Here is a 27,670-nt window from a genome sequence, read left to right on the forward strand (position 1 = left end):
TCACCCTTCACTCCCAAAGCACAATATAGAAAAGGAGGTTTGCGTGGCTGTATTCTGCTCCCATGTGGGTATCAGAGTGAGCAGTACATGCCTTCCTTCCACCTGTACTTAAAACCATAGCCTCTTTCAGTGAAGCCAACAGCAATTCACAGCGTGGCTCTGTCTCTGGCTGCCTGAACTCACCTCTGTAGCTCTAAGGCTGCATGAGAAAAGAACACCTTTAGCTGTAAATGCTGACACTAACCAGCCCCATTGGATCCATACGTGTTTGTTTACTGGGAAGAAGCAAAGGTATATATTTCACAGCCTCGTGTACTGTCTTACAGCCTTCTCTTGCAGACACATAAGTCTTGGAGTGTGACTGCTGTAATTGAAACTCGGTAGGCCTGTTTGCTTCCTCTGCAGCGGCACAAGGATGTGATCACACAAGTGATGTGAGCCTTGGTGTTAAGGACAGTGCCGTGTTAAGATCATCTTTCTGACAAAATTTCAGTGGCCCCTGTTTTAGTTAAAGTGGGGTAGGTGAAAATCACTCTGTCCTAAACCTGTCTACTGTATTTATTAATTCCAGTATCTCTCTTTACTATATATATGTATTTACATTTATGCATGCATGAATGCATGCAGCCGGAATCCATTTTTCAAGAGAAATTCAAAGCTGGAGACTTATGCTTTTAGAACGGCATATATGGCCACACCGCAAGTATTCATATTTTGGCATGTGTGTACTTGGAGTAAAATTCTGCCTTTATTCCCCTGAGAACACTTTGCAGTTCTGAAATTCAAAATCCTTTTGGGGTAAATACTTTATCAGTTGTGGAGGATAAATAGATATTGAAGACATAGACTTACTATTTCTAATTCATGCATTGCATTGCTCAGCACTTCAATACCTAACTTATTTAGAAGGCTTACTTTAATGTCATTAGAAGTCACATCTGTTAGACATCCAGCAAGATATATGTTGTGAGTTATCTGTATTACTTCTGAAAATGAAATTTTGGCTCATCAGTTGGATGTTAAAGATGAATGAAGAAATGCTTACCGATAAAAATGGGACCAAGGATTTTTTGTGGTGAAATTGCTACTAATTTTCAATGACTCTTAGGTTTCCAATTAATTTAGATGCATTTTAAAAATAGCACTTTATCTACTAAGACAAATGTTATGCACATTTGGTAGTATTAGTGCTAGCGATTGACTGGAATTTCTTTGTAGTACGCCCCGCACTCCAACCCTCCAACACCGTGATGTTGCATTTTTCTTGTGATTGGTTTGTTGTTCAGTACTAGTGTCCCATAGCCTTTTGAGTGATTCTGCGTTCACGTTGTAGATTATGCTGTATGTTTCATATGTCCTCCTCCTCTTTGTTTTCCTTCCTGTCTTCCTTCTCTCTCTCCCCTCCTTCTCTCCTTTCTCCATTCCATTTCTACTTTCTTTCCTCCCCTTCTTCCCTTGTTTTTCTCTTTCCTTCTTGTGCTCTCTTGTCGCTGTTGAGCCGCTAGCAGAGGAAAAGACCCGGGTTCTCAGTGTGGCAAGAAAAGAGAGCTTTATTATTTTGATTCCAACCTATATAGACTTTTCAGAGGTCACCCAGATTGATCAGCCAGAAACCTCCCCCTAGGCCTGATTGGCCAGGCCTGAACTGTCCAAATCTCGAGACACTGTTTTAATAACATCCAAACTTTATCTTTTTTTATAAAACACAGGAGAAAGTTCTCATGGGAAAGACCTGTGCTAGCCACACTCTCTTACTCTATTTTTCTTCCTCATTTGTGTTTTATTTTTTCTTCCTCATTCTTTTTCTTTCTCACACTCTTTTTTTCTCTTTCTCCTCTCTCCTTTGTCACTTTTGGCATGGTCAAGCTTATTGATCATTTGGGTATCAGTCAAGGATGAAAGTGACTTGGCAAGGACCATTAAGTCAATCACAATGATTAAATACTCCCAAGAATTTTAAAATGTGCTGAAATCAGAAATGGGCAGATACTTAACTGTCTGACCTGTCAGGCACATGAATATCAGCACTGCTAGTGGAAAAGTTGTATCACAGACCTGACAGGCTGTGATGCCTTAGTTACACTATCTGTAGGCAAGCACTCTTGCTTCTGAATCTCCAGGAAATAAATACTCCAAAATAGTTCTATGGAATAACGTGTTACTATTGGTATTCACATTTTCCCCGTTCACAGTTCCCTGTTCGCTTTGCCAAGGCAGATCAAATTTAAGTTTGATAATTACATTACGAATTCCTCCTACGTTTGCAGCTGCATTTGTTATTCTTCATTCACTGTCATATACTTTTGTGTAAGGTAGCTGTATTTTGTTAAATAGCTCCTACATTTTGCACCCAGGTGACTTCACTCTAATTGTAGATAGACTGATTGCTTTGCTTTAAAAAATGCAGTGGGGTCTTCTGTGACAAATAATAGTGTGAATAATACTGTATACAAAGCTTGCAAGCACAGACAGCATATGTAGGCATGTGTAGGCATGTGTAAAGCATATAGGCAGTGATATTTAAAAATGAGTATTTGACTTGGGATACAAATCTCATTCACTTATATCACATAAGTCTTTAGAAAATCCCGACTAAATGCAGAATATTCTGTATTCCCATAACTTTGTCCCTCTGGTTATAAACCCTGGTATGATTGTTAGTCTGAACTCTCACCCAGAACTGACTCATGTCTTGTCAGTGAGACCTTCCATTCTTGAAAACAGTAGGAGAGTGTTACAAATACACTGTAAACTTCCATTTCCTCCCTTAGGCTTTTGAATATATGTTGGAGTCCTTCAGGGGAGGTCAAAACAAGGAGGACACGATTGTGCCACCCCCACTTCATCAGAGTAGAATAGTTTTACTGCATGAAACAGACAATAAAGTTTGGATGGGAAAGAGTGAGTGGAGGTCATGGAGGTCAAATATAGGGATACTACCATGTGCTGATGTTTCTGCCTCATATTCACAGTACAGGATACAGCCATAGTATGAATATTAAGTATAATACAACCCAAACAATGACAAGATGCATAGAAGAAAACATAGTGATGGAGACAGCTGGAGGGGAAAGTACCATACTGACCTCCTCTTGACTACTTAAGCTTTCGCAATTAAGGTTCTAAGCTGCCTCTAGCACAAAATGTCTTTGTTCAAGAAAAGTAAATAGCAGGAACATTCAAGAGTACCCAATATAGGCCTGACATGGAAAAAAGAATATTTTCTTCAGATGCACTGTGCACAGGGAGATGGAGTTCATATGTTTCAGTATCACAATTAGCCGTGATTTTGTTAACTCCCTGTGAAATATTCCTTGTATTAAGCCACATGTGAAATCTGTTTGGAGACAAGAGACAGAGTGAAATTCTATTTTATACATTTCCTGATTTAGATATTGTAACCATATAACAGTTTTCAAGTGGAATCCAAGGAATTAGTTTTGGACTACTGCTACAAGATTTTGCTTATCTTAATGACTAAATTTATTGTATTGTATTAGTCATGATCAGTCAAGATGATCTTGGTGTGTAGTTGTGTTTGAGATTTAGACAGCTGGCATTCTAAGCAAAAGATGTCACTATGGTAATGTTCTGCCATCTCTTGTCAGCAGAGTTTGATGATTTGGGAATCCTATAGGGTATGTGAAAAGCAGAAGTGTCTGAGTTCTTTACACAAGCAGAATGACTTTTTACATATTATGTGCAGTGCAGTCAGCTTTGGCAGAATTGGTATTTTCATCCCTATCTTTAGTAATGGAGTGGCAATGTTCAGATACCTATTTGAACACTAGCTGTATCACCCCTTTGGTCCAGTAACTTAGGGCTTTCAGTCTGTGACCAAAAATGCCATTGCTTATTCTGCCCAATGCACTGGGTTGTGGAGATATATAAGTAAAAGAGGGTATAACAACGTGATAGCTCCCACATGAATGTGATACAGTACAGCATTGTGCAGTGGAAGCTTTCCAAGGGACACTTTAATGGTGAAAGTTTAGAAAATACATTTAATATGATCATTGCGCCAAATGATCATTTGATTATTTAGTATATACTTCAAGACAGATTATCGCCTGGAGTTTTGTATACCATGGGCATAAAAAAGGTAATTTCCATAATAGGAAATTACTGCACACAGTGTCAGTAGAACAAAAGAGAAGAAAAGGTAAATATTGTAGCGAAAAAGGTGTGTTAGGAAATTGCTATGCTTTGTCACTAATGTAATAAGCAAAAGAGAATTATCCAGAATGCTTCAAACATTATCTTTCTGTCATAATAGTACTACTGTAGTATGTAGAGGAAATCAGGAAGGAGTGATGCTAAAATGGGAAGAAAAAAACTTTGTGGATTGTGTAGGTAATAAAGTCATTGGGCTGGTGGGAGAATGTTAAACCATGCTTCCAAATTCCACTTTTCTGTTTGCATTGGATTGAGATACAGTTAAGGCATATTAAACACGTCAGTTATTTACTGTAATTCGGTAATAATGAAATGCACTTTATGTACAATCATTCTTCATTGATCAAATCTGAAATGCATTCCACTGGTGAGTGTAGATTTTCTCAGTAAACTTCTGTTTGTTAGCTGGTGGGGTGAAAAGAATTCTTCATACAAAAAAGTTTTCTTGCATCTCACGTTTTGCTTTCATTATTTCTGTGACTGTTTTTTCCTGTATTATCTGTTGTAGTGTTTTCTATGTTTTTTATGGTCCTTGAAGTTTCAGGGAAGATAAGCATTGTTGATATAAAATTAACCATTATTCTTGATGATACTTGTAGAAGTTACAGATAAAAATATTCTGGCATATGCCAGAGAAGAAAAACAAATCTAGAAGGCTTCTGGTTTTCTGTTATCCTTCATGAAGGGTTCTCCTTGGCTTGAACAGGAATTCTGTGCATTGAGCTGTACATAAACTAAGCCTGTAAAATATTGGAAACCTTGACTCTAATTTCAGACTAAACATTACATAAATAACATTTATAAGTAATTTGTAGCTAGAAAGAAGATGGGCATTCTATCTACCTGCCTTATATCCTTTAATAAACACTTAAGAATATAGAGACTGTTGACATTGCAGGCAATTGATAACCTGGTTTAGAGACATATTTCTGGACACACAACTAACATACGCTGATGGCTTTTAGGTGCCATATGCTGAGGTTATAAAGTTACAGATAGGTTAGGAAATTTTGGTAGCCAGTGTTTATAATTACTAATCTTGAGGAAAAGACAGGCACAAATGGAACCTAAGTATATTGATGAACAGCTAAGACATTTAATTTTGATTCATGACTGCATTATTAATTTGTTGCAGTGTTCAAGGTAGCCTAGTAAAATATTTCAGACTTTTCTTCGTATTATTTAATGTTAGACATTGATCAGAAGCTGGGGGAGGGTCAAAGAATGTGTGGAAAAGAATATTGGACTAGTTTCAAGCTATTTTGTTTCAGCTAGGTACTTGGTATGCATGAACATAGCTAGACCCTTTTTCTATCTATTTCTCTCTGTACTCCACTCTAAAATGATTTATAATGTTTGAATCCCTTCCCCTTTTTAGCCAAGTGCAGTATTACAGCAAAGAGTATATTGGTGCTGATTTTGAAAAGCATTTCACAACCAGCTCTGTCACTTTCTTCTTTCTCTATGTGGGCATCCTGCCACTTGGAGAATGATGAGCTAAAAGAGATGAGTGTTGATGTGGTGATGCTATAGTTTTTTGTGCAGCTTGAAATGCAGATCTGAGCTGACCTGTGTTAAGCTGACCTACGTGATGAAAAGCTCACCTTCCCCCACACAGTGGAACACAGAGACACAACCTGAGCTCCCCAGGGCTGTCCTGGGAGAGCATCAGCCCCACGTGCCAGGTGAGACACAGCACCACGAGTCCCTGGGGATCATCCTTCAGGACAACACACAGGCTGGGGGTGGTCCTTGCCCTGGGGGACAGGGCTCATTATGGGATATAGGGAAAGAGCGTGCTGGGATGGTGTGAGACTTACTATGGAATGTTTAGGGGAGGAACCAAAGGTGGGCAGATGAAGGGATAAAGCTGGTTTGGCTACGAACAAACATGCAAAAGTGGAGAGATAAGATGGAGGGGACCTGTTGACAGTTGGCTGGTTGGCACCCTAGTCTGCATTTTAGGTGGTGGGCTGCATTTTTCAGTCCTATACATCTATAGTTTATGTAGTTTGATGCACTTGAATGTGCTACTTCTTACTTATTTATTGGTTTCATGAGTAGCAAAATTCATTTACGTGATATGTGCACTAGTTTTAATTCTAGAACTATTCTGTAATTACTGTTCTTTACATTAAAATATAGAATGTATAATACTACCCATTCTTGTGAGTGAACTAAGTCTTCCAAATTCAGTTATTAAAAACAAAGTATTTCAATAAATAGAAAGTATAATATTAATATATAAAGGCACTAATTTTTTATTTTCCATGCTGATGGTATTTTTACTGCTTTAGGATTTCTAGTTTCCCATTAAAGTGTTAGCTACAGTTCTGAAAGAGTAATCACTTATTTTTTTCCAGGCATATTGTCTATCCATATATGTGTTTGTCATTATTACAGAAACAAAGAAAAATAAGACTGTAGTGTATTGTGTTACTGAATATATGACTATATGCATCTCAGTCTATTTATCTTTTTAAGAAAATTGTTTCATTTATAAGCAAGTAGTTTTTTGTCTGAAATCCTATTAGCCTCTGGGAAAAGTATTTTAGAGATCCAATAAATGGCATACAAATATTTTATACTAAATGAGAAAAAAGATTTGCACTAGAAACATTGAAGGCCTACAAGTAAAGAAAATAATGAGATCCTTAAGTATTGAATATATTGAAAAATTGACAATTAACTCAGGTGACTGTAAAAGAATCTTTAGTAGCTCTACAATTATTAAATCGAGAAAGTTAAATTTAACTGTAAATATTTCAGTGTTATTTCAAGACAATGTGTTGGAAAAAATGTTGAATATTTGAAAGGCCACTCAAAATAACTAATTTGGTTTCATCACAGTAAAATGTTGGAGTATGTCTAGAATCAGATGGAAAATAAATAGCAAATTACAATATATTCCATAGGAACTTTATAATTTTTCAGTATCTTTAATACATAGTATAATAAAGCAAGCAGGTTGTATAGAAGACCAACTTTCCTGAACAGAAGATCATCTCTCTTCTTGGAGATCAAGAAGAAAAAGAGATTGTATGATCTCTGTAAGCAAGGTTAGGCTCCACAAGGAGATTACAGAGATGTAGTTCACAGACGCAAGGAGAAAACACAAAAGGCCAAAGCTCATTTACAGTTGAAACTGGCCAGTGTTTTGTCTGAAAAAAAGAAAGACATTTTGAAATATACTAATAGCAAGAGAGGTCTAAGGGAAATGTTTGATTTATACTTGATGGTTACCTGACAAATAGGGATGAAGCAAAGGTGGAGGCATTTAATGCTGGGATTTTTTTGCCTCAGTCCTTAGTAATACTGGTAGACCATGGGCTACTTGGTCTTCTGAGTTGGAGGACCATAGCTACAGAAACAGTGACTTTCCAATGGTAGACACTGAAGTTTTAAGGGAGTAGTTGTATCAGTTGAATGTCCATAAGTGCATAAGCCTGATGGGAATTGTCCGAGTACTGAGGGAGCTAGTGGGTGTTATGGAAGGACCCCTCTTGATCATCTCCCAAAAGTTTTTGAAGTTTAGACAGGTCCCTGCTGAAGGAAAGTTGTCCAGTGTTACTCCAGTCTGCAAAAAGGGTGTGAGGGAAGACCCAGGGAACTACAGACATGTAAATCTAACCTCAGGTCCTGCAAACATTAGGGAGGAGATTATACTGGATGCTATTGAAAGGCATTCAATACATCCTTTGTGAGTTTGCTGATGATACCAAGCTGGGAGGTGCCATTGACTCACATAAGGGACAAGAGGCCTTGCAGTGGGATTTACATACATTGGAGCACTGGGCAGTCGCCAGTGGCATGAAGTTTAACAAGAACAAATGCTGGGTTCTGCACCTAGGACAGAGTAACACTGGACACATCTATTTAGCACGGGTCCCATTATAGACCCCTGAGGGACACCACTGTCACTGATGTCCATTGGAACACTGAGCTGTTGACCATTACCCTCTGGATGTGACCATCCAACCAATTCATCATCCACTGAACAGTTCACCCATTAAATCCACATCTCTCTAATTACGAGAGAAGGATATTATGGGGGACTGTGCCAAAGGCCTTACAGGAGTCCAGATAGATGACATCTGTAGTGCTTCCCTTGTACTCTGAGGCAGTCACTCCATCACAGAAGGCCACTAGTTTGGTCAGGCAGGACTTGCCCTTGGTGAAGCTGTGCTGTCTCAAATCACCTCTGTTGCTGTTGAACCGCTAGCAGAGAGAAAGAGTCAGGCTCTCAGATGTGGCAAAATTCTAATTTTATTAATTAATTCCAACTTATATAGACTTTGACAGATCATCCAGATTGGGTCAGTTCAAAACCTCCCCCCAGGCCAATTGGCTAGGCTTGAACTGCCTATGTTTCCGGAGGTCGTTTCAATAACATCCAAACTTTATCTTTGTTTATAAAACACAGGAAGAAGAAGAGAAAATTCTCATGGGAAAAGTCTGTGCTTGCCACACACCACCCTTTTTCTTCACGTGCCTTAGCAGAGCTTCCAGAAGGATCTGTTTCATGATAGATATAATTTGACTGATATAAGCAAAATGATGCAATTTCACATTAGCAGAATATAATGGCCTTATATCCATCTCTTCCCACATCATTACATATAGAATTTAGGGGAAACAGTGAATATGGAATAGAAAAGATAGAAGAGGTGAGAAAATATTTCTTAACACAGTGAAAAAGTTGGAACTTACTAAGTTTTACTTTCTGCAATGACTGTTTAGTAAGATTTTTGTGTCATAGTTACTAGGACTAGACACATGTTTCTATTCTCTTAAGTGAATTAATCATCTAATACTTATTCATGAGTCTTTCTGAAGGGGACAAAGCATGTTTTTCTACTTTGATCAGTGTCCATACTTTCCAGGTACTGAAAGCATCGAGTCTGACTCCCAAATCCTGGCAAGCTGTCTGCTCCTGAGAGTTTTATACTAAGCAGAGTTCCTTCCAGACATCCTTGGAATAAATGACTCATCTGTGTTTCTTAAAGAAATCGTTTAAGAACCAGGGTCTGGGAGAGAATTCTAGGCTGATAATCCTCATAATAAAATAATTTCCCTTTGGATGAGAATCAGGTATATAAACTCTTGATGCATTTTTTTTCATCATTCTATAATTGCAAATTCTGGAAACTCTGTACTCAGAGGACTGGCTGTTGTGCATCTGATTATTGAATGCCCAGGTCTCTTTGTATGTTTTGCCTGGAGCTAAGACTTTGAGCTTAGGGTTTAAATAACTTGTCTTGGTGCCAGATACCTTATAGCCAAAGCAGAGGCAATGAGAAACTATAAATGCTGTCATCTGTATTAACTTGCCTTGAACTCATATAAGGGTTCTTAAATAAGGTTACTGGCATTAATATTATGTATTGGTTAGTTGTGTGATTACAGAACTAGATACTGCATAAACACTTCACAAAGTATGTGAGGACTGATCATCAAAGGGACAAAGACGCGTGTTGTTGCTTACAGGATGATTTGGGGAATATTCAAGAAGCATGACTTATAAAATGAGGAGAAAACCCAATATAAACAGTCTTAGGAGCAGTTGAAACCCTGCTTCCCCTTGGGAGGACCAAATAGCCTAGAAACATGTGGCATAGTGGAAATATAAAGAAGAAAGAATATTAATGCCCTTCAGTTCTAAATTCTTGTATCAAAGTCTCTCGGGCTTAATCATCTTGATCTTAACAGCTGAGAACCAACAATGACCATAGACAACAGTGTCATCCTGAGATCCTGGGTGTTGTATACTCATGTGTACATAATGTAGCATATTAGTGTTAATGACTGATAGTTTTGTATACATAGTGGTGATCAGTAACAAGGAAAAATTAATTATTAGCACAAAATGTGTTGTTAATGAATAAATTTAGTAAAGTTTGGTTCTAAAGCTTAAAAGCGGCCTGTCAACCTTCTAAACACTGTATAGCAATCTCTTAATTAATGGAAACATATATATTCATGTATGTTCTATATGTGCACACATATGTGCTCAATTGCACTGGCCTAAAAGTTGACCACTGACACACTGACCGTTGGAGAAGGAGCGCAGTGTTTTGTTCTTCAGCCAGCTCATCTTCTGCAGATAGTGTTTCCACTTCTGGAACCCCAGGTCTGAGAGTGCAGCCTGCTCTTGCTTTCTCATGCAGACTCTTCATTGCTGCTGTCTTCTCTTTTCCATACCCTCACTAAGGACCTGGAAATTCTTTTTTTGCTGGCAACATTCATTGAAGCAGCAGCTGCTCAGCTTGTGGATACTTGCTTACTCAGAAGGACACTCTTGTCCCATGCTTAGTGCTGAGTTTTCTATTCTTACCAGTCTTCAGAGAATCCTAGATCCATAATTTAATAATTTCTGAAATGAAGGTTTTGTTAACAGAACCATTGAACATGACAGCTTTCATAGCATCTCACTGCACAAAGTGTTTGAAAATTAGATTAAATGGACCTCTGATCTTCTACATGAGATGCTGTGTTCCTGTGAAAAAGATACGAGCCAAACAGATGAAAATAATGTTGTTTTGTATTTTTAATGGATCTGTGTAAAAGCTGTTCAAAGCAAATCAAATCAAAACTAGCATATCTAATTCAAAGGTAGTAAAAGTGAAAATGTTTAGCAAATTATGAGTTGTTGAAGTCTGTGGATTTCAGGGCCAGGGTTTCTTCTTTGCAGTTGCTGAATCCCTCTCAGATGTGGCCTGGGAGCCCAGGGGTCTCTCCATCCCCCTTCCGTGGCTGCTTCTGCTGTTCCTGTTTGCAGATTTGGCAGCTGGTGAGGCTGAGCCTGTGTCCCAGAGAGTCCATGTAGGAGCACAGGCTCATACACACACTCACACATGTGTTCAGGATTAAATTCCCTGGGGAAAGATAAACACAGTCAGGTCTCTCTAGTTGCTGGGACAGTTATATGTGGACATTGTGACTTACAGTCCCTTCTCCATTTGCTGCTGATCCTGTGGTGGGCAGCACTGATACACAGGATAGAGAGTGAGACAACATGGACAAACTGGGTAAGAAAAGGATTTAATAAATTCATGTGAGGAAAATAAAAGATCTGAATAGCAGAAAAATTGAAATAAGTTGTTACAGTCCTCTCAAATGAGCACATAGTCTTCTGCTAACAGGTATTTTTTGCAGAAAAGTCAGAAGGTGAGATTTAATTCCGGCGGAGGGGTTTGGTTTGTTAATGATTTCCTCTCTTGATTTGACCCCTTTTTGCCTTTGAGCAAGGAATTAATTAACTTCAGTATCATTATGGGAACAGAATTGAAGAGGTTATATTAGGGATGCAGTGTAGGGCATATCTATTCTCTGTTTCCACATTAGGTCAACAGATAGTAATCATGGACAGGCTCTGTATCACTTTGTAAATTGAAGAATGATTATTTCATGCTGTTGTATCTTTCCACAATGATTTCTTGCCTTCCAGTTTGGAAATGGAACAGCTTTTAGCCCTGTAATTAATCCATCCAATGCCTTTTGTGTCTGATTGTGATGCTCAGTGAAAAGTAGGAAAAGCATAGCAAGAAAAATGCAGGATCTGCTGTTCTGGGTTAGAAAGGGAAAGAAGAACCAAAGACATACATTTTCATTACCAGTTTTGGATTTGGTAACAAACATTATCAGCAATATATTTCTGAAGGTTCTACTGGTGTGAATCTAGCAATTCTGATGGTTGCTTTAACAGGAAATTGGGAGGAAATGTCAAATTCAAAGGGACTATAATTTCCTTGGTAGATTTGAAGTAGTTGTTAGATGCATAAATTATAGGACCTGGGGAGTCTAATTAACTAGGGATATATGAAATTAGTTCATTGGGTAAATTAATTGCTTGAAATTTTACTTTATTTTAGTGTCTTTGTACACTTGCTCTAAGCATAGAAGAAACCCACTTTCCATTACTATCAAAATACATCTTTTCATCCATACTAAATTCACTTCAAACAGTTTAAAGAAAAAGAGGGGAAAAAAGAAAAGGGCTTTCACAAGGGACATAACAAAAAATATTCTGCTTTAAAAGCCTGAAACCTGTGTTGTAAAGCTTAGAGTTCTTTCTTTTTTCCCCAGGTGTGAGACTGATGCTCGTTAGGGAGAGTTTCTTAAATTAGCAAAATAATAAAAAACATTTATATGTAATAAAAAAATCAAGTTTTCCAGTACTTGCAATTCCTAAATGTGGATTTTAATAAGAGATGGCTATTATTGAATAATTTACCTGAGCATATGTCTAAGAAATGAAAGCCACAGAAACATTCATTTCCATGACAGTAGTTTCCACTCAAATATATTATGGGCACAGACTCAGATTGCAACCAACTTTTCTGGAGTAAGTTATGATGTTCAAGAGCCTTAAAACAGAGTGAAAATTTCACACATTTTTGTGTACCATGTCTCAGTTATGGCTAAAAATGAAAGTAAAATAGGTTTGGTTTTTTTTGTGAAAAATTGTTAGAAAAAATCAACAAGGTAAAATGTAAACAGAAAATTTAAAATGTACTAGTAAGTTGTACTCAAGCCTTCTTTGATATCACAGAATTTCAACACTATGTGTTGCATAACTAGTATCTTTTATATAAAGGATTCTATTACTATTTTATACCAAGTTAGTCTTCAGCAACTAATAGGGCTAGTACTTTGGGGTTTTTAATTTTCTCTCATATTTGACAGTCTTTTCAATATAAGTTGATACTCATATGCTTTCTTTTGCCATAGGAACATGTGTTTGTCTTGTAGCATTCACATATTGAGAATATGAAAACCTAGATTTTCCCTATTCTGCTATTAGTTGCTACTTAGTTTAAGGTTTCAAAGAGTACAAAGAAATGTACATTCTTAAATTAAGATGGTATCATACTTATTTAGTTATGATAGTTTACTGGATAACTAATATAAATCAGTATGCTTCCAGCAGAGTCAAAGAAGGTAGATCCTAGCTGGCTGGTCTTTTTCATAATATATTTAATCATGTTTCTTTTAAAAAAGAGTTGAAAAGTATATTCTTTAGTAAGCACTTTAAAGGACAATCAAAATAAATCATACTCTGCCATAAGTAAGGTTGGCAAAGATACAAAACTGGGAGAAGCTGTTGAATCCTTCAAAGGCAGAGAGACCTCAACAAATCAGAGGACTGAGCAAAAGCAACCATGTGAAGTTTAAGTGGAAGTGCTGGATACTGCACCTGTGCTGGGGCAACCCTGGATGTACAGACAGACTGGGGGATGAGGCTGGAGAGCAGTGCTGTGGAAAGGGACCTGGGGGTCCTGGACAATGGCAAGTTGAACATGAGCCAGCAGTGCCCTGGCAGCCAGGAGGGCCAAGTGTGTCCTGGGGGCATCAGGCACAGCATCACCAGCTGGGCAAGGGAGGGGATTGTCCTGCTCTGCTCTGCACTGGGACAGCCTCACTTTGAATATTTTGTGTGCAGCTTTGGGCACCAGAATATGAAAAAGTTATTGAACTATTAGAGAGAGTCCAAAGGAGGGCAACAAAGGTGTGAAGAGCCTTGAGGGGAAGCCTTATGAGGAGCAGCTGAGGTCACTTGGTCTGCTCAGCCTGGAGGAGACCAAGACCTCATAGGATTCTGCAGCTTCCTCACAAGGGGAAGAAGAGGAGTAAGCATTGATCTCTTCTCTCTGCTGAGCAGTGATAGTACTCAAGGGAAGGGCACAATGCTGTGTCTGGGAAGATTAAGGTTAGATATTAGGAAAAAATTCTTCACCCAGAGGGTGGTTAGGCCCTGGAACAGGCTCCTCAGGGAAGTGGTCATGGCATCAAGCCTGGCAAAGTTTATGAAGCTTTCTTTCAGGCTGTGTTGACTTTTGAATCTGTGTGTATCCCACCAACTTCCTAAACTCTGGACTACTGGATGCCACAAAATTCATGTCATACTCTAATTTCTTATTGCCTTAGACATTTTTGAATTATAAAAGTTTTGTTTCACTGTGGAGTGTGATTTTTTTTTTTACATCTCCTGTCTAACACCTCTATCCAGTAGAGAGACAGTATGTGCCAAAAAAAACCAAGTGTTGCTGAATCTTTTTCTATATATTGAGCTCCACAGGGGACAGTGAATGTGCATTTTTCCTTCCACAACTACACAAAGACAGAACTAAAACTCAAATAAAATGGTCAAATGTGTGTTTCACCTGCTGCCTCTCTGGCTTGATGATAGGTGTGTTTCTCACTAGTTTTGTCCTCAGAGACTGTCACAGAAAACAGAATTTCAGCATGATTTATTATGGCTTGACAAAACACTGAAAAATTGATGAAGGAAATGTAAGTACAAATACAATTTGTGGTCATATAGTGTTCTTACTGTAACTATTGTTAATGCTAGTAGAAATGCAATTAATTAGAAAAAGTATTCTGAACAGTTTCAGTACAATATGAAAAGAACATTCAGATGTATTTTCAAGGGGATATTATAAACAAACAATCATTCCCTATTGTGCTGGTTTTGGGTGGTATAGAGTTAATTTTCTTCATGGTAGCTTCTGTGGGGCTGTGTTTTGGATAAAAGCAGTGGACATGCTAAAACCAGTGTTGACAATACAGGAATGTTTCAGTCCCTTCTGGAGGTATGTTGTGTGTGTGCCCATCTCTGATCTTGCCTCCTAGGTGGAACCTGCTGTAGCATAACCTGTTCTATTCTGTTCTATGTTACTCCAACCCATCCTATTCCCTGAGCTCACTGTGAGTCCAATGATGAAAAAACTGTTAATTGTCTGAAATGCCAGAGTTTTTTCAGCTCCAGAAACACTTTCAAGGATGCATATCGCAAAGATTACCAGTGGAAGCTTTTATTTAATTTTATTTTTCTGAATTTGTTTCAGAGTTGATGCTCATTAGCATTAACACAAGGTGATGTAGCCAAGAGCAGGCTGATTCATTCTTCAGTTTTGCTTGGAAAAATATCTCTTGCAGTCTGACAAAGGCAAGTCACAGAGCAACAAAATGCAGCAGCAACAGCAAAACAAAACCCAGCAGTCCCTCTTTCCCCAAAGAGTGGAAACTTGAAGAATGATGACTGGGACTGACCACAGTGAGACCAAAAGATGTGTGGTTCTCTGGGGTGTTTTTGAAAATATGACACATACTGGTGACAAGCATACTTTTTGCCTTCAAAAACTTGCTCTGCTGTGCTCCCTGGCCAGTGATGCGTGAGAAGTGCTGTCATGCCTGCCCCGTGGTTGTACTGCATGCAGAGAGAGCTGGAAGGTGGCAGCTCCTGATGGTGCAGCAAGCCTGGAGCCCATCCAAGCACAGGCTGTTTTGCATGAGTAAGAACACCTGGGGAAATGGAGCCAAAGGAAGTGCAGAGCTTGCTGCCACTACAAAAGGCTGAGATACAGCTTTTTTTTTTTTTTGTCACATGGATGCCACAAAATCCAGGATATGAAGTAGAAAAGGAAAACTATGTTTCTTGAACAATAATTTTCTGCAATCTAAATTCAGAAGACCTGACCAGGCATTTCACTGTTACCTACATTTGATGACATCAGACCATGAAGGGTGGAGCCTGAGATGTGTTAAGGATGCTATTGCCCATCAGTAGCCTGCTGGAATTCACTTCCACATGGTCATGACCAGCAGACCCAGCCCTCCACCAGCTGGGTGAGCACACCCCCTGTGTGGGTGGACTCTGAACATGCCACCAGTATGTCAGTTTAGTCACTTTAAAAATGGGTGTCTCCCCACAGGAAAGAAAATATCCACAGCTGACATTAGCGAGTGTTGTCATTAATGTGTAATTAATTGGGAAAAATGCCAAATGAGCCCAGACACTGAAGAAGCTCCAACAGCTGAAACAGTGTTTGTCAGTGTGATGCAGTTAATGGCACTGCTGTCTGTGAGAATGTTCTTTACTCTCTGGAAGTGTGCATAAAGGTTTCTAAATTTTAAAGTAATTCTGCAGGCATTTAGTGAAGAATAAGGTTCTTGCTGATAACACTGATATGGCTGGCAGGATCATCACCTGACACTGAAAGACATCTGCATCTCTGTAAGAGTCCCTGTGCACCTGTAAGGTATCTACAAAGGGCTGAAGATTTTGCTTTTTATAAACTCACCTGAAACCACTTGAGAATCTTGGTATGATGAAATTCCTGATGATGTTTTTTAGATACAAAGGAACATTTTTGTTTCTTTGCCTTTCAATTAATAAAATAAAATAAATAAAACAATCTTCTAGCATGTATATATGTTTTCAAAACAGGTGCAATAAGGGGAGAAAGCAATCAAACTATGTCTATTCAGTGAAAGAACCTCAATATTTTGATGCAAGCTGAGTGTGGTGAGACGGGTGCTTGTATGTGTACAAACACAGATCTGATACATCAGCAGGTACAGCCAGGCTAGAGACTGATTCCCTTGCCATGAGTGGCCACTATCCAGAGGGCTTTGAGGAAAAAGACAGACTTTAAGAAGTAAGGATTTCAAACAACTTGGGATTTGTGAGCTAAAACATATGCTTTGAAAATGAAGTGCTAGCCAGTGTGTTTTAAGACCATGCTTTGCTCTCTGCAAAGAGCAGTACAAGGCAAATGAATTCTGGCATAGCACATCCTGAAACAATTAGATATAGCTGTACTAATTGCATTCCCATACTACAGGAAAAGCAATCCCATATAGTGCACTCCACAGAAAAAAAGGATGTTAAGATATTTGAACACATCTATATGAGGGTTACTAAGCTTGTGGAGGGGCCAGAAAGCATTTCTTCTGGGAAGTGACTGAAGACACTGGGTTTGCCCAGCTTGGAGAGGACCAGGCTGGAAAGGCAACCTTGTTGCTGTCTACAGCTTCCTGAGGAAGGGAAGTGGAGAGGGAGATGCTGAGCTCTTGCCTTTGGTACCCAGTGACAGGACACCTGGGAATGTTTCAAAGGAGCTCCAGGGGAGGTTCAGATGCAGCAGTGTTGATAATTCAGGAATGCCTTCATTACTGCTGAGCAGTGCTTACACAGCACCAAGGCTTTTTCTGGTTCTCACCTGACCCCACCAGTGAGGAGGCTGGGGGTGCACAAGAAGATGGGAGGAGACACAGCCAGGATAGCCAATCCCAGCTGATCAGAAGGGTATTCCATATCTATGGCATCATGCTCAGCATATAAAGCTGAAAGAAGTAGGAAAGTTGGGATATTCAGAGTGATGTCATTTGTCCTATCAAGTTACTGTTACTCATGATGGAGCTCAGCTTTCCTGGGGCTGGCTGAACACCTGCCTGGCCATGGGAAGTGGTGAATTAAGTCCTTGTTTTCCTTGGTTTGTTTGTGTGGCTTTTGCTTTACCTCTTAAACTGTCTTTGTCTTAGTCTATGAGTTTTCTCACTTTCACCCTTCCAGTTCTCTCCCCCATCCCACCATGGGGGGAGCAGCTGTGGGGATAAGTTGCCATTTGTGGTTAAACCACAACACCTATCAATGTTTTCAGTAAGGCATATTTTAAATTCTTAAATTGCTCCTGAATTTTCACATAACAGTGTTAGCTATAGAGATTTTTATGTTTCAGCATGTGCCTAAAAATATTGGAGTTTTACTACAATCAATATTTTTGGAACAATTTATATGCTGTAACACAACCTGATTGATCTTACATAATAGGCTAAATTCACAGTTTAGGCTTGAGATGATACCTTATGTAGGAATGGTAGCTATGGGTAATATTGCTAATTAAGCACAAACAAATGTGTTTCAGAAAAGCATACCTCTGTGGTAGAAAGCAAAGTAAGTTCAATAGAGTTTTCTTTAAGCATATATTTAATGATACCTCTTTGTTCCTTGAGCAGAAATTGGTTGATGTGTTCCTTTAGCAGAAGTAATGACTGAGAATTCAGAGAAATCTGCTAGTTTCCAGAAGGCAGAGTAGTTTGTGGTTCAATTGATTTTTAATTAAAAATAAACATAATATTACATCAGGTAATGAGTGCCAGCTGAGTGTGAACGTCCGCAGCGTTTAAGGAACAACATCTAAAATACTAAAGAGGCTCCTATTCACTAGTCATTGGAATTGTATGATTGTCTTTATAAGGTTAAATTAGGGAACAATGTAATAGAATAAAGACATATTTCTTGTGAGACCTAACTGTCACAAAATAAAAAAATTATTACAGGTAAAATGTAAAATATTACTGAGCTAAAGGTAAAATATCTGTCCTTTGCAATCATTGAGCTTTTTAGAGGGATTGAAGTTACAGCAATGATCTAACAAAATGTGTGAATTTCTTTAAGGCGATGGAGCAGTGTTGAAAAACTCTCACAGAGAATCTCAGAGAACCACATAATCAAATTAATCCTTTTTGTTCTTTTTTTTTCCTGTGTGGGATGGATTCTACCTGCTGATGTTAAAGTGATTATAATAACTAGGCATTTTAGAGCTCTTTCATCATTAATACCCTGAGAGAAGAATAATCCTCACTCCTTTCCTAAAAATATCACTTACTAAACAGACCAGTGTTATTGCTAGAATGGAACCAGAATTCCATTCTGAAGCCTTCAGAATACTGATGTGGACTTTTTAATGACATCTAACAGCTAATTACACGAATTCATTGAAATATTCCTACAAAACTTTATGGTCTGTAATAGTAAAAGGGCTGATTCCACAAGCAGTTGTGTGAGTGAACCTATTAAGGTTTCTGTGTATGCAAACATAAAATACGTAGCTGTAGGTATATCTGTCCCTGAAAGAAGACATTTATTCAAGATCCATTCGATCATTCATCATAAATTACAACTTATGTCCAAGGATTTTATTTATTTTATTTATTTATACCTGCTTCATTTTAGTACACTGCAGCAAGAATGCCAGACATATTCTCAAAAAAAGTACATGGTAGACCATATTATAGCATGCAATCTAAAATGCAGAGCAATATCTCCTTTCTCACCACCTATTGTTATGACTTGAGTAGTTTACTTTGTCTTCATCTTTCTCATGTAAGTAAATAAATTATGTTTGTCTTGTAGAAGACAGAGTGAATTTTACTTGACTTATGAAGCTCATAAACTGAAGGCAGAGAAAAATACACAAATATTATTTAAGGTCATATGCTTAATATCTGTTACTGTTCATCTTATGGCTGTACATAAAGGCATCATCAAAATCATACAAATGTTCTTGGTCTTAAAACAGAGAGGGAAGATAAAACATTGCACAGTACAGAACAATCTTTACATTGCCTTTCCTTGTTAGAATGGATTTTGCCCATGTTATACACATGAAATGAATTAATTTCAGGTCCAAAGCTGGTAAGTAAATTGCCAGATATGAGCTAATAAGAACATTATTATGTCCAGTTATTCTTACAGTTTTTTGGATTTTATTTGAACACTAAAGTATTGTATTTCTCTTGTAAAACACCATCTGTATCTTCAGTAACACCCTGTGACTTTTCAAATGCAGGAGATTTAGAAGATTTTTGTTGGGCAGACAACATACTAGCTTTGATTTGAGAAATTTCTCATGTGATTTTTTTTTTTTTTACATAACTAGGTGTTACAAAGCTCGTACTTTCATCTTTGAAAAGTGTTTAAAAAGAAGTAACATCTAAGTTCTCAAGGCCTTTAAATGCAAAGTATTTCTTCAATGAGAAATTTCATCTAGGAGCTCAAAGACTTCCTGTTGCAAAGATGATGGATTTTTGTTGCCCAACTTAAAAATATGAATCACTCATCAAAATTCTGGAATATAAAGTGATCCTTTAAAATAGTTTGAAGGATTTGAATATTTTTGACATCCACTTGATTTATTTTCCTGACTCAGATAAAATGCCAACTGACTTCTTTGCTTTCTCTGGAGAGTACAAACACAGATTGACAAAGTTAGAGGAAAGAAAATATTAATTAGCATGCTGAATATGGGCAGCCCAGCCAAGTGTGCATTTTCTAGGAGTACATCTTTGGTGGATCAATATGTTTTATCTGGAAATAATTCTAGATGGGTACCTAATGGAGTTATCCTGTGGGCTCATAGTACTTCAGCTGAAGCATGACAGAATACTTGTAAGGAGAGCATAGATTACATTCTTAAATGTTACCAGACATAAATCATAGAGCCACTAATATGACTTTTTATCAAATTAATGGGTTTTTTTATTAAGGTTTGTTTAACTGAAGTTTACCTCATAATACCTTGCATTTTTTTCAAAAGTTGCTGAACAGGATTCAAATTTCACTGAAGTATTTTGAGTCTTTAGATGAAACTGAGATACATCTGATTTCTTTGTACACATTCAACATGTGAAACTAATCAACTGATTGCTTACTTTTCTTCTTGCATCTGTAATTTGTGTAGGTCAAGTGTTGTTTGATATCAGATACAGTGAATTGTACACAAATATATGCATACATGCATTCTAGTAAAAGGAGACATCCACTCCATAAAAAGTCAAGAGGAGCACTAACTTTTCTTTCTGGAGAACCATGAAATTCCCTGAATTCAGAACTGCTGAAATTCCCTGGTTCCTCTTCAACCATTGTATTATCTATTTCGTTCCTGCTGAAACATGTTTAATTCAACAGCACTCTTAAAGCCTCTGTGGAAATATACCTCCTTTCTTTTTCTTGAAGGCTTGCTTAGTCAGATCTTAGAGAGAAGTTTATGGAATCAGTAGACCAACCTGCATAAAAAAAGAATATCAAAAATTATTATTTGTTTAAAGGACTTTAAAACTAGCCAGTGACTTTCAAATTAAAATAAGGCCTTCTAGTCCATGAGGATATGATGCCTACAGCTAATGAGTCTGATGCAACACAGTATAATTGTAGGGACAACCTTTAAATAAGTAACCTCTTTTACAGAAATCCAGGCAGCAGTACTGTAATTAGAGGTCCAGAAGCTCTAAGGATATTAAAAATTGAAGCATGGAACCAGCTACCTTTGGAGTGTCTGTTTGCTAGCAGCCTGTTTTGTGAATTGAATCTATATACAGTAGCTGTAGAAAGACTTTTAAGTATGCCTATAGTTCTATTTTTATCAAGGTTAATAGTTCTATTTAAAAAAAGTTTGTTAAGTAAAAGACAATAAATTGTTATGTGCAGAGAAAACAAGTCACTCCAGTAGTCTGTGTATGAGGATTATTTGCTTACATAGCCTGCTGTCACTGACTATCTTTTCTTTCTTCTTTCTGCTGAACAACTCAGATGAGCAAATTTGTACTTCGCATGCTATTGATTAATTATTCTCTGTTCATGGTTATTACTTCATCTTTGAATAGTTTGGCATATAAATTTCTTCTATGTATGAGGACTATGTGAATGGCTGACTGAAACTTTGAATAAAGGTTATTAATTTGTGCAAACAATATAGCATACAAAAGTGCAAAAGGACTAAATACCATGTTCCTATGGACATTAATATTAGGCAATTGTTTATTTCTTTACTGCAACCACTCAACTGATAAATTTTTGACATGTGAACACAGAAAATGATGAAATATTTGAGATGGCTTTTTTTTTTGTTGTTGTTTAGAAAATATTATCTTTGATGTTCCATTTTAATTTATTTCTGAGTAATTTCTTCCAAACATAAAACCTGATATTTGTGCAGGATATATTGTTCTACCAATTCTATTTACACTTAATGATGCTTTTTATTCTCAGGCATCTGTATTTTGAAGAAATCTGAAGAAAAATCTCTTTGGCAACTTTCATAACCCATTCCTCAGAGTACCTGTAAATTGTTTTCCGTTAGCAGGACTACCAATGCATATCATGGTTGTTCTCTGTTTTACAAAATGATGAAATCTGTCATGTGCTAAGTATCATTTGTGTTGTAATGAGTAGCCTTGTTCAACTCAATAGGACATGTAAGTGTGTGCTCAGCTTTGTGCTGAAACTAGTGTGTATCATGAATGTCAATGAGATCAATTTATTTGAATGGCATTAAGGATAGATGACTCACTACTTTCCAATTTTTCAGGAATGATTTCAACCCACAGTTCCCAATTTCTGAAAAAATACATCATTCTAATATAACATAGTTCATGCCTTACTTGTAGGTCATCAGTATCTCTGTAGAATATTTAGAGGTCTGTTATCTTAGTATTTAATACAAAGATACATGTTGACAAAATTTAGGCATGTAGGTGTTTCATATAATTGCACAATTATGTATTTTCTCACAGTTCTTGAAAATATCACAGGATTTTATGAGGGGGAGAACTAACATTTTTCAGTGTGATGCCTGAAAAATTTAAAATTTTTAAAACCCTAGTGGGGCTTTAAAAGAGAGTCTCAAGAGTCTTTCTCAGTGACACTTGTCTTTACATAAGTCTCTTGACACTGGAAGGCAAGGCAGTTTTCCAAAGCATCAATTTGTTTTCAAAAATCTAGATTTTCTTTAAAATTATTTACTTTGTTTATTATAAACCAAATCATAGGTACATCCAGTATCTAAAATATAAAATAATCTAAATTTTAAATATTTGATAGAGCCCTGAAAGCTCTCAAGTTTATAAAGTGGCACTCTGATGTTACAGATTTCTTTACTGGTCATTGTCCAGAGCAATGGAAAACATAACTCATATTTAGTTAAGTCTTTATCTTGAAGACACTGATGTTAGATTTCATTGTATCTCAGCAGAGCAGGAAAAACTTGTTATCTACATGTTGAACACTTGTTCTTTTGTTCTTAGGAACATAGATTTCATGTCTCATAACATGCTTTCTTCAGTATGTGCCAGAGAACACTTTCATTAAGTAGATGAAATGAGATGGATGTAAGTATTCATTGTACAATGGGAAAAAAGTAACTAACATGGCATTAATGCATTCTCAAACCATTGCTATCCACCTGAGAGGAGACACACTCTTATTAAACACAGGAGATTAAGTGAGGATTAAACAGACCTTTAACTGCCTGGAAAAGCTGGCTGTAGGAGAAAATAACAGTTGTTTGATTACAGTCTTCAGACAAGCTGTTCTCTGAAGTCATACACAGCCTGATTACCATTAGAACCATATTTTTATGTGCTATGTGCATTCTTACCATTTTCAGTAGAAACTCCTATTTTAGGCTATGGACTGTCACAAAGAAATGAAGATATTCTTTCAAGTTGAAGGAATTTCATGGTACTTCATTCTGGAACATTGTAATATTGCTTACAAGTCCATATAGTGACTTCTTTTTTTGTGTAATGAATTTAGGAATAAAATTCTAATTATTCTGATGATTGTAAAATCCTGGACTGAAAATAAAAGTAGACTAGAAAATTTTATTATTTCAAGAGAAATCTGGCAAAATTAAAAGTTAATTGGTTTGACTAGACTGATTGATATCGGTGTTATTTTTATTATTATTGAATCTGAAAGTTTGTATTGGATTTACCAGATGTAACAGGTAAAAGTAATGGAAGATATTGTTCCATTAAGTTGCATCACTAACTGCATTCATGATCTGCTTTGAAGCAGAATATAACAAGATCCTGTTAATTCCAAAAGTAGGAAATCAGAAAAAAACAAGGACAGGAAAAAAGGAAATTGTATGGTCATGTTCCTGTATTTGTTGAAAATCTTGCATTTTACAAATACATTGCAAAATCTATTCATAGGTGCCTGCCTTTGCTATTGTACTGGCAAGCTCTGTTTAGACTGATGTTTATAGCCAGTATTTAGTAATAAATCAAAAATATATATCAATGACTGTACTGGTTTTAAAAACTCGCTGGGGAAAAGTTAGGACTGCTCAACTGCCCCACCCCTGGGGGGAAACCAAAGGAAACAAGACTGTGAGTGGTTAAAAATGTTAGAGTCACAATTTTACTGAGACAAAACTCACAAACAATACTGAGAAAAATGGTTTACCTACAAAAGCAGCAAAGGCAAAATGTCACCTGGCCCACCATGTCTCAGGGAAAAATAAAACTGCCATGTGGCTGGGAGATCAAAAAAGGCTATTTTGTCCAAAGGGGCTTACTCTGCCAGGTGCTGGTGTGAGTCCTGGTGCAGCAATGGAGATGTTGCTGCAGCAGTGGGGCTGTCGGTGCAGGCAGAGCTCTCCCCACACCACGGGGTGATTTTGGCAGCAGCCACCTCTCCTCAACCCTGGCCAGCAAAGAATGGACTCCCTTCTGCCTCCTCCTGCTGCCCAAAAGAGACAGTCCATTATGGTGATGTGGATGGGTGTAGAATACACAATTTGGTCACCCCCACATAGTGCTGAACTTTGCCTCCTCTCCCTGCGACCAGGACAGTGATGAAGATGTGTATCACAAATGCAGATTTGAAGAATGACTTTAAAAACATTTCTGATAGTGGTTTCCTTCACTGAGACTGATGCTGTTGTAGAAATTGCATGTATCACAACACAATCTTCAAAGAAACTGCAAATAATGTATAAATGTCTTAATTTACAGAAAGTTCCTGTGAGTTTTTGGTTTTGTGGGCTTTTTTGTGGTTTTTTTTTTTTTTTAATACCTGCTAGAGACAGGTATGAGGAATCACAGCTTGAAATTATAACATCTAGGAAAATTAGAAATAAAAGGCACATTTTTTAATGAAGGGAAGATGCAATTAAACCAAGTAGGAAATGGTGTTGAGCCCCAGTCCTCACTAGGCAAGTTTACTTAAAAGGGTCTTGAGGTCCCTGAGGTGGGTGCATGGGAGAAATGCAACAACATTCTCAGGAGGTTAAAAAACCAAACATTACTGACAAACTTCAGAGGATCAGAAATTTGGCAAAACTTAAAAAAACCTATTAAACCAAAATAGAGTATTTCACTGAGAATTGACTTAGCAAACTCTACCCATCCAACCTTAAATTACCTAGTTTTCAAGACGAGGAAATTGGGAGTAGAAAAGAAGAGAAAGAGAGAAAGAGGGAAAATCAAGAGACAGCCAGTCTCTTGGATCCTGGTGTGGTTTCAGCTGCCATAAAATCCAAGCACAATAGGGATGCAACCACACATGTCTCAGGGCAATGGGTTTTATCTGCTCTGGCCTCCTTTGGCCACTGCCCAGCAGGCGTTTCCAGCCAAGGGGCCACTCTGGGGCTCACCTGGGGCTGCAGGGCTGGGCTGGGGGCATTGCTTCCTACATGGCAGGGGTGCCAGTGACTGACAACCACTCTGGGCTGGACTAGAGGCTCCAGGGGGATGGGGTGTGGAGCAGTGTGTCCCACTTCCACAGAACTTGCACTGCTTGCCCCTCACACACATTTCAATTGTTTAGAGCCAGTAATCATTTTCTCCAGTCTCTCACAAACGGTGAAGCTTCCTCTTTCTGACTCTTTGAATAAAGACTGGATTTTTTTGGAAAGAGATGATTTATTGTTATGCAATCACTGAGATCAATAAAAATTACTTTTTACAGAAGTCAAGCTGATAGATTAAGAGCTTTATCTGGATCAATCCAGACTGAGTTACAGCCTTCCAACAAGTCAGCAGACAGATGCTATATCACTGAAATGGGCTACGTGTCATCTTAACCTTGCCAAAAGATAAGGCAAAATTTATACCCCCATGAAATTACTTTAAACTAATGCATTTTACCTGAGTAGATAGGGTGAGCTAAGTGTGCACGTATGGTCTATTGTAACTCACCTCATGAACAGTGACTTGTAAAGCTGCTGTAAATTGCTAACTTTTGATTCTGTGCCCCTATGCTTCCATGAACAGGAAATTCTCCATACTTAAAAGCTTTTACAGATCAGCCCTCCACGGGGCTCCATTTTTATGAGATGTGATGGCTTTGTAATTTTGATGGGAATAAGTACTTTTAAAAATAGGAATACAAATCAATTTTGAGCCCCTCATTACAAGAAAAATATTGAGGGGCTCAAAGAAGTATGTCCAAAGAAGGGCAACAAAGCTGATGAAGAGTCTGGAGCAGCCTGATGAGGTGCTGCTCACAGAGCTGGGATTGTTTAGTCTGGAGAAGAAGGCACAGGGGAAACCTTATCACTCTCTACAACTCCCTGAAAGGAGGTTGTAGCCTGGTGGGGGTCATTCCCTTCTCTAAAAGAACAAGCAATAAGACAAGAGACAATGGCATCAAGTTGTACCAGGGGATGTTTAATTTGCATACTAGGAAACATTTCTCAACTGAAAGGATTGTCAAGCATTGGAAGAGGCAGCCCAGGGAAGTGGTTGAGCCACCACCCTTGGACATGTTTAAAGATGTGTAGGTCTTTAAGGACATGGTTTAGAGGTGGACTTGGAGTACTTGTCTACATCAACAATTGAACTCAAAGATATTAGAAGTCTTTTTCAACATAAACAATTCAATGATTTTATGATTCTAAGTGCAAATGAATGTAGGTCCTTATTTAATTAGTTACAGGATCAATTTTTGTGAAAATAATATGATTCATAGATGGTAATAATGCTATGCATTGGATACAATAATATATAATTTTAGGCCTTCGCTAAAATAATTTAAGTTTTAAATTCAGTGTCTGCTGCTTGTGAGCTTCTAGAAAATAGTCTTTCTTTTACAAGATGACCTCAAGGATAAACAAAATTAATGAAAAGGTTTGATCAGAAAAGACTTAATATTCAAGAATACAGGCCCTACAATGAAAATATTTTCCAACAATGCAAAATGTGTAAGAATTCAAAACTACAACATATACCAACGATTTCTATTACTACAGACAGATGATTACAAATTCAGGCTTAACAGATGACCTGTCAGAAAATAAAGATCCTATTTGCATTTAAGGTGGTTGATAATGCTGCATGAAGCTACATGTTTTTTTTAAAAAGAAATTAAACAAAATGTCTATATTGTTCATTAAAAAAGCATTGTCTAAAGACTTCTAAGATGTGCCTGTACATTTGTGCCTGCAAATTAAATTTGTAATGAAAAAAATTATTTTATCTTTATTTTTCTCAAGTTATACAATGATTCATCAAATGTTTTTCAGAAGCTGTTATTCACATACAATAACTGGCCTCTGTGTCATCCTATCTTGTAGAACAAGGTAAGTCAACAGCCTTCATACTCTCTCTCAGATGTGCTTCTTCCATAACGAGGCTGAAACACCTACCAGGATGTCTGTGTGAGAAGCTAAAAGTAGTGACACCTGCTCTGCAGATAAACATCAGTCGTCACAGCTCTCACTGCAGTATCTGCTGATGCTGTGCAATTTTATATAAGCCATTTTCTTATTTTCCATATGGCCAAGAACCTTGAATGAAAACAGGATCTTATCTGCTTATTGTCTCTACTTGAATTAATAATCTTTTGTTTGTGATAACTCAAATTATTGCTATGAAAATGATTATAATTTCACAAAAGGCTGCAGTAAAAAAAAAAAAAGTAAATGCTTCTAATCAAAGATACTCTGCATGCAAATGAAACTCTAATTAGAAGAGGAAACAATCTGTTTTAGCAGACCACCATGAGAAGAGCTGCTCAGCATTAAATACAGTTTGATAATGACATTACCTTGAAAAATGATACTGGAGTAAGAGAAGTTATTGAGTATTTAATCTGGTTTTTAGAATATAATCCTAAACTATTCAATCCATGGGCTGA

At 37.5% G+C, this 27,670-nt stretch overlaps 1 long non-coding RNA gene across 1 annotated transcript; it reads left to right on the plus strand.

The window, feature by feature from the left end:
- On the plus strand, positions 1-27,113 carry LOC146442349 (uncharacterized). The gene is made up of 2 exons (XR_014849584.1): positions 1-380; positions 27,057-27,113. It is a non-coding gene; the product is annotated as an uncharacterized LOC146442349 (long non-coding RNA).
- The last annotated feature ends 557 nt before the right edge of the window (positions 27,114-27,670 follow it).

The sequence above is a fragment of the Lichenostomus cassidix genome, chromosome 2, assembly GCF_008360975.1.
Source record: "Lichenostomus cassidix isolate B80296 chromosome 2, HeHo_3.0, whole genome shotgun sequence".
Taxonomy (NCBI): Eukaryota; Metazoa; Chordata; class Aves; order Passeriformes; family Meliphagidae; genus Lichenostomus; species Lichenostomus cassidix.